The 8,741-nt window shown below is 43.9% G+C and overlaps 1 pseudogene across 1 annotated transcript; it reads right to left on the reverse strand.

Moving 5' to 3' along the window:
- Window positions 1–5,864: 5,864 nt before the first annotated feature.
- On the reverse strand, window positions 5,865–6,350 carry LOC105517675 (annotated as a pseudogene). Its single transcript, XR_001002701.1, has one exon. The product of XR_001002701.1 is annotated as a 40S ribosomal protein S17 pseudogene (transcript).
- Between the last annotated feature and the right edge of the window lie 2,391 nt (window positions 6,351–8,741).

Raw genomic sequence — 8,741 nt, forward strand, 5'->3', positions numbered from 1 at the left:
GAGATTTTCCGTAAACTGACTCAACAGGATTCTTGCTAAAAATGGAATAAGTGGGCCTAGAATAAGGACAAAGACCAAGGTCAGCACCTATTCAGACAGAGGTCTTTGAGAAGCCTGACTACACTCAGGTCAAGTTGAGAATCTTTGTCAAGCGCATGTGCAATGCAGCCAGGTCACCTCAGTTTGAATCCTAGCTCTGTCGCTAGCTGGTTGGGTGACCTGAGGTTAAGTTACCCAACCCCTCTGTGCCTCAGTTTCTTCATCTTTAAAATCAGGGATAATAACATTGACCTTATAAGTGTGAAGACTGAATTAGTTGGTTTTGCTTTTGTTAACATTATCTGTTTGTGTTCTTTGGATACAAACATGCCTCCAGGAGCCAAACGCAATGGCTCCCATCTGGAATCCCAGCACTTTGGGAGGCCAAGGCAGGAGGATCACTTGAGCCCAGGAGTTCAAGACCAGCCTGGGGCAGCATAGTGAGACCCTATCTCTGCTAAAAATAAAAAAATGTAGCCAGGTACTGTGGCTCACACCTGTGGTCTTGGCTACTCAGGAGGCTGAGGTGGGAGGATCGCTTAAAGAGAGCAAGGATGCAGTGAGCCATGATCCTACCGCTGCACTCCAGCCTGGGCAACAAAGTGAGACCCTGACTCTAAAAATTAAAATTAGAAACTAAAAAAAAAAGCCTCCTGGCCTGGTTTAAACTATCGCCATCACTCCATGCTCAAAACCTCTCCTCCTCCCCCAGACAGCTTTGTTTCTGGATATTTGCATTATCTGATCCTTTTTGCCCCGTCTTGTAGCAGGCTTTTCTAGACCATTCAAGCCGTCAGTAGACTTCCTTTCTGGCTGTCATCTATCCTGTTTGGCTGAATCCTTCCCATTCGCCCCGACCATCTGCAATCCGCACGTACTTTGCCTTTCTCAGATTTTCAGCCTCCGTGCAAATCCTTACTCTGAGATCCTAGAACTCATCTACTGCCCCACCCCACACCACTTCTTGCTGGGCTGTCCATAGGGACACATTCCTGTTGTTTCAGCTCAGCGTCTTGCTTGAGACCCAGAATGAGTGTGGATCCACCGTGGACACACCAAGGCTCAGAAACAGCCCTCCTGCTCCCAGACTGACCCCAGCAGGATGGAATGACCAGACCCCCTCCCTCCTGGCCTCCATCAGCAGACAGAGATGCCACGGGCATGGACACAGGAGCCCCTCGATACCCAAGTGTACTCCGATAGTACAAAGTGCTGACAATTTCAAGGAGGACTTTTTTTTTTTAACAGTAACCTCTAAATCCCTTTCCAGGCTGCAGGGACTCATGACTTTTTATTTAGTATGTGCTCTCCCTCTCATTCGGTTCATTGGCTTCAGACTTATTATCTCGCATTTGTCTGTGTTACGTTGCCTTTTCCTCTGACCGTCTGAGTCACCCACAATAACCCAGGCCAGTCCCATCCCAATCTATTTCTGGGTGTGTGCCTGTGTGTATAGGCCTATTGTTCCTATCAGAGCAGTTTCAGGGATGGGGTGGGATAAAGACAGTGCCCTGTTGCGGTTATAGAGGGAGGAGACTTACTGCTGCAGGAACTGTGTTTCTGCCCCTTTCCTGGTGTGTAAATTGGGAATGATAGTTACCTGACAGAGTTATTGTGAGCCAAATCAGTATTCAGAACCCCGCCCTGGTATGTAATAAATGCTGTATCAATACAGGCTATCATCACTGTCGTTGTTATAACAATTGCTCTGGAAGCTATAACAGATGAAGAGCCAAGATCCACGGAAGGATACAATCATGGCCACCATTACTAAGTACCCGTTGAGTTCTAAGTACTGTGGGCTGAGTACGTCATTTTTTCAACAAAATAAAAGCTCTCTCTTTTCCTGTCCTGATTTTTTTAATGTATGTTAATTATAGGGCCAAAGATCTGTAAAGTGCTAGATAAAACAGGAAAGTAAGGGTGGCTAGCAGTGTCTCTGATACATAGTGAGAACTTAATAAATATTAACCAAAGAATGGCAAGTTGAGCAAATGATACCGTACCCCACCCAGAGCAACTACTCTTGACATTTTAGTGTGTACGTTTCCAGATATTTTCCTGTACATACGGTTATACTTTTTTATTCTTTTACAAAAGCAAGGTCATATTGTACATAATTATTTGTAAATCACTTTTTATTCCCACTCACCTATTTATTGTGGTCATCTTTTCATTTATTACAGTCATCTTTTCATGGCGGTAACTATGGTAGAAAGAATATACTGTGATTTTGAATTCTCTAGTGTTGACCATATCAGAGTAGACCCAAGGAAAAAAAGATGTTTTTAATTCACAGAGTTATTAACTGTCTAGTTAAAAATGAGAATATAAAATTTAAGTTTTAAAAACCTCAGAGAAGCATATATCAGTGATTATTGTGCGGTACTTGAATTAAGGTACAGATCACACACACACACACACACACACACACACACACAAAATGGGTATTAATACTGTTGAATATCTGCATGCTGTTTGTATAAACGGATGTGCCGTATTACACTGAATTTCTGCTTGATGGATACTTAGGTTATTTCAAAAGTGTGACCAATTTGATTGGCAAGCCTCAAGTCATTGAGGTAAAACCAGAAAAATATATACTCTTCCAATAGCTGCTGTTAACTCTGCCCTTTCAAATTTTTCCTATCCCATTACCTAGCAGGCTTCCTCAAGGAAATCACTAGCCTAGTTCAGACAGATACATCCTAGTATTAAAAGTCTCTGTTTGAACTTGGTTCTGAAGATTCAGTCTTGGTTGTTGGACAATGTCAATTTCACATACTATATAAAGTGTCCTTTCCCTTCATCCATCTTCCGTTCCACTTGCAAAGCTGAGACTTGAAAGAAAGTGGACCTTGTCTCCTATCAGCCTTGTGGTCAGTCTGCACCATTATTGTGTCCCAACGTCTTCTTATTTAGTTCAGGAAGCACTAAACTGGTCAGCAAGCAGAGAGAGAGAGAGAGACTGGCAGCCCCTTCTTATAAATGCCTCCCAACTCAGTGAGCTATTTTCTTGGTGCCTCCCTCATTTTGCAACGACGAGTAGCACCTCTGGGGAAGTCAGCGGAAGTAGGGAGAATCTCTCTGCACCAACGTTGCGCCTCTCCAAAGGATAACTTCACTCTTCCTCCCTGACTTATATGTTCTGTGGAGCCTGCATTGCAAGGAATCAGCATTGCTTTAGCTGAAGTGGGTCCTCTATCCCAGCGTATGCTGAAGGTGCTCACATTGGCTTGTGAGGGCCAATTGTTAGTATCTCTTCCAAACTCCACATTCAGCAAGGGCACACTGGAAGCTCAGAATCAGTCCTGGTGGGAGTATTTACAACATGGAAATCTGTATCATCTGACAACCCCCCATCTCCACCTCCACCCCATAGCTGATGGTTAAACATTTACCAGCATACCACTACCTGAAACCTAACCTTTCAGGGAGAAGGCTGGCCAAATATTGATGGTTACTATACTTAAAATTTGGAAGGCTTATTACCTTTTGTTCTCAGCCTTTAGAGGCCAATTATGGGAAAGATCACACTGTCATAACAAGAATTTCATCTTCATGATGCTTTGATGAGCAACTTTTTATGTTTAATCTGCCCCATTTGAGTGATTATTTTCTTTGGCTAAATTCCTAGAAGCAGAAATGCTGAATCCAAAGGTATGCCTACTTTAAACTTTCAGATACTATGGTTCAAATATCCTTCAGAAAATATGAACCGATCTACACTCCTATCACCAAGTTACCTGGTATACTGTACCCTTACTGCAAGTAAATACCATTATTTTAAAATCTATTTTTTACTCTTTTATGCAAAGAATGTGATTTGTTTTCATCTGCATTTCTTTGACTATCAATATGTTTGCATAGTTTTCTGGAACATTCATGAACAGCATTTCCTAAATATACTTTTTTTTTTTTTTTTTTTTTTTTGAGACAGAGTTTCTCTCTGTCACCCAGGCTGGAGTGCAGTGGTGCTATCTCGGCTCACTGCAACCTCCGCCTCCACCTCCGTTCAAACAGTTCTCCTGCCTCAGCCTCCCGAGTAGCTGGGACTACAGGCACCCACCACCACACCCAGTTAATTTTTGTATTTTTAGTAGAGATGAGGTTTCACCATATTGGCCAGGCTAATCTTGAACTCCTGACCTCAGGTGATCCACCCCTCCTCAGCCTCCCAAAGTCCTGGGATTACAAGCATGAGCCACCGTGCATGGCCTTTTTTAAAAAACGAATTTCTAACAAGGCAGGTGAGAATGGCAGCCACAGAGGAGGATGGGGAATAGGAGGACTGCCTGTCAGATAATAACCAGCTTGCTCCCACCTGCCCTGAGCTCTGTCTGAGCAGAACAGTGAGATCTGTAAGTCTTGGAGCAACCTTCTTAGAGGCTACACTTTAATTAAAACCTTTCTCACATGATACATTATCTATAAAAGCAATTCGGTTAGAATATTGATTTTGCTCTGTGGTTACAGAACTCCCATAGGAAGTCTTATTCCTTTATCTGTGGCTTTCTGGTCACAGTATCTGCAAACTTCTTTGTAAGGATGTGTACTCACCCACACTCATATGCCTGGACACACACACACACAAACTCACACTCTCATTCAGACACATGCATAAACACGCACATGCGTAGACACATAAGCACACAGACAGCCATTCAGACTCTTGCACACACTTGCATGGGAACACATGCACACACAGACTCACATACATGGAGACACACAGACACTATGCTTAAAAACACAGACACACTCATACACACACCACACATATACATACATACCTACATACACATGCACACACTTATTCAGATACACGCTCATACTCACATGCCTGGAAACACATACAGAGACACACTCATACTGACACACACACATGCATACATGGACACATATGTACATCCATCCATACAGTCTTTCCTCCCCTTTACACACATTGCTGCTACTGTATTCAATGTCCTCCAGCTTTTCAAATATGCCATAATTGCTCTTGCCTCAAGACCTCCGTGCACACCATTTCTTCTGCCTAGGACCCTTTCCCCTCTCCCTGTCACTTGACCGACTCTTATGCATCCTTCATGTCTTGGTGGAAGAGTCACTTCCTTCAGACATCTTCCCTGCTTCCCTGGGCCACCTTGGAGCCTCTTGCCATTCTGGCACTCACTGAGGTTTAGAATCATTACTCCATGAGGGCGGGGATTAATGTCCGCCCTGCCCATTGCTATGTCCCAGGCCCTGGAAAGTACCTCACATGTGGTAGGTGTGCCAAAAATATTCAATGTGAGTAAACCAAGGCTCTGATTGACTAAGAAGGTATAGTTGATTAGCAACAGAGGCGGGGCGTGTCGACTCCAGAGTTCATGTTCTTTATTTTATTTTTTGTTTAGAGGCAGAGTCTTGCTCTGTCGCCCAGGCTGGAGTGCAGTGGCACGATCTCTGCTCACTACAACCTCTGCCTCATAGGTTCAAGTGATCCTCACGCTTCAGCCTCCTGAGTAGCTGGGATTGCAGGCGCCCGCCACCACGCCTGGTTAATTGTTGTATTTTTAGTAGAGACGAGGTTTCACCATGTCGGCCAGGCTGGTTTCGAACTCCTGACCTCGGGTGATCCACCCATCTCAGCCTCCCAAAGTGCTGGGATTATAGGCATGAGCCACCGCACCCGGCCCATGTTCTTTATTTTTTATGCATGGACTGTGTTCCTCACTGACACTTCATTTTTCAAGTAATTCTTTTGTCTGTTTATAAATACCTGTGTGCACACACACATACACACACGTGCACATATTTACACACATGAACCACAAGAAAGGTTTTTCTTTTTTTTTTTTTTGTTGTCCCAGATTTATTGAAAATAATATAGCACTGCAGAAAAAATTCAAAAAGGTCCCCGAGGCGTTTTGAAATTCATCCCAACTGTAGGCTGAGTGACCTGCAGGTTGGACAGACTGCCAAAGTCCAAAAGCTTCAGCATTTCCTTAGTGTCAGGATCTACTTCAATTATCTCCTGATCCAGGGCTGAGACCTCAGGAACATAATTGTCTCTCCTTTCTCTCTCCTCCTCCTGCAGCTTGATGGAGATACCTCTTACAGGGCCTCTCTGAATCCGCTTCATCAGATGGGTGACATAGCCTGCTATCTTGTTGCGGAGCTTCTTGCTGGGGATAATGGCGATCTCCTCGCACATGCGCTTGTTCGTGTGGAAGTCGTTGCCCAGACGCGTGTAGTACTTCTCTATGATGACCCGGGCCGCCTTCTTCACGGTTTTGGTGTGAACGCGGCCCATGTTGGCGGGTCCTTGGTAAAAGAGCAAGACAGGTTTTTCATTTGGAAATTTATCCTTCAACCCATTCATCTGCCTCTTTCGTGCCCCTAAGCTCCATGTAGAAAGAATCTCTGTCTTGTTCGCTGTGGTAATGACCTCTGTTCGTAGGACAGTGCCAGGCCCTCAAAATTATTTGTTAAATGAACAGATGACACTATTCAATAAACAGTTGCTGAACATCCACAAGGCACTGGGCTAGGTGCTAATGGGATTGTAGAGACAAAAAAACAGCCCTTGACCTTGAATATATTGCTGCCTCGTTGGGGAAACTATCAAATAAATTTTTGCCCTTTGGGATATGCAGACAGTCTAGTCCTTTTCTGACCTCTTTCATGTGTATACACAGGCAAACCAAAGGCACACATACAGTTGCATATGTGTGACTGAAATGCACACATACCCACAGATAAACACCCAAACGCCCTTTGCACACACACCTGCACATCTAGGCCCCCTGTCCAAGATGGATATAAACAGGCTGCAGCATTTTTAGCCCCACCTGGTTTGTTTCCTCTGAGTTCAAAGGAGTTTATTAATTTCGGCCCCTTCATGTGGAACTTGCAAAGCCTCCTGTAGTAGATATCCATGGCAACTGTGGGAACCATCTGAAAAGGAAGATATTAACCTTTTGGAGTCTGCTGTCCACTTTGTACGTCTCCCTTAGCCTATTTAATATATTTCTCAGAATCTCTGAAATAACGAGAAGCAGCTGCACTGGGGAGTGGTCGAGTCTAGGATGGGAGATGCCTCCTTCATGCACCAGGATCTGTTCCCCCTGCAGACTAATGCTCCATGAGCTAAGGGCCAGCTGGTGTTTGAGCTGGAGGTGGAGAGAGGGGCTGGGACGATGTAGGCCTTGACTTCAGCTTTGCCCCCAAACTGCAGGTGGAACTTTCTGAAATTGTCAAAAGGTGTCACTGTGGGTCCTGCTGCCTCTAATATGACCTTTTCAGTAGAAGCAAAAACATGTCAGGTGCCTCCTCTTTGGATCCAGAATGGATTGTTTCCTCAAGCAGGTCAGCTCATTTCCTGACCTTGAGCAATCCACCCCAATTTTCTGATCTCTCTCTCTCTCTCTCTTTTTTTTTTTCTTGAGACAGAGTCTCGCTCTATTGGCCAGACTGGATTGCAGTGGTGCGATCTCAGCTGACTGCAACCTCTGCTCCCCAGGTTCAAGCAATTCTCCAGCCTCAGCCTACCGAGTAGCTGGGGCTACAGGCACATGCCACCATATCTGTCTAATTTTTGTATTTTTAGTAGAGACGGGGTTTCACCATGTTGGCCAGGCTGGTCTCGAACTCCTGACTTCAGGTGATATGCCCGCCTCGGCCTCCCAAAGTGTGGGATTACAGGTGTGAGCCACCGCGCTGGCCTGATCTCATCCATGGGACAAGGAATGCATTTGATAAAACCCTTGGCAGGTGGGAGACCACTAGGGTGAAGCACAGGTTGGGGAGAAGGTGGGTTCAAACCCTAAGTCCATTTAAATACTTGCCATGTATCTCTAACAGTTTCTTCTCTCTAAACCTCAGTTCTTCATCAGTAAAATGGGCACAATAATAAATACTTGACCAACCCATTGAGAAGATTGAAGGAAATCATGCCTGCAAGCAGTTTACGCTTTGTCCTTGGTGTGTAGTAGGCACTCAGAAAACAACAGTTTATTTTTTAATTTTTTAAAATTTTATTTCAGTAGTTTTTGGGGAACAGGTGGTTTTGTGTTACATGGTTATGTTCTTTAGTGGTGATTACTGAGATTTTGATGTACCTATCACCCTAGCAGTGTACACTATACTCAATATGTAGTTTTTGATCCCTCACCACCTTCACCCTTCTCTCTGAATCCCAAAAGTCCATTATATTGCTTGTATGCTGCCTTTGCATCCTCACAGCTTAGCTCGCACTTATAAGTGAGAACATATGATATTTGGTTTTCCATTCCTGAGTTAGAATTCACTTAGAATAATGGCTTCCAAGCCATCCAAGTTGCTGCAAAGGCCATTATTTCATTTTATGGCTGGATAGTATTCCATAGTGTATAGGTACTACATTTTCTTTATCCACTGGTTGGTTGATGGGCATCTAAGTTGGTTCCATATTTTTGCAATTGCGGATTGTGCTTCTGTAGACATGGGTGTGTGTATGTCTTTTTCATAAGACTTATTTGTCTTTGGGTAGATACCCAGTAGTGGGATTGCTGAACTGAATGGTAGATCTACTTTTAGCTCTTTAAGGAATCTCCATACTGTTTTCCATAGTAGCTGTGCTAGTTTACATTCCCACCAGCAATGTAAAAGAGTTCCCTTTTCACCACATCCATGCCAACATCTATTATTTTTTAGTTATTTATTATTATTATTATTATTGTTAT

Source organism: Colobus angolensis, unplaced genomic scaffold (assembly GCF_000951035.1).
Source record: "Colobus angolensis palliatus isolate OR3802 unplaced genomic scaffold, Cang.pa_1.0 Scaffold305, whole genome shotgun sequence".
Taxonomy (NCBI): domain Eukaryota; kingdom Metazoa; phylum Chordata; class Mammalia; order Primates; family Cercopithecidae; genus Colobus; species Colobus angolensis.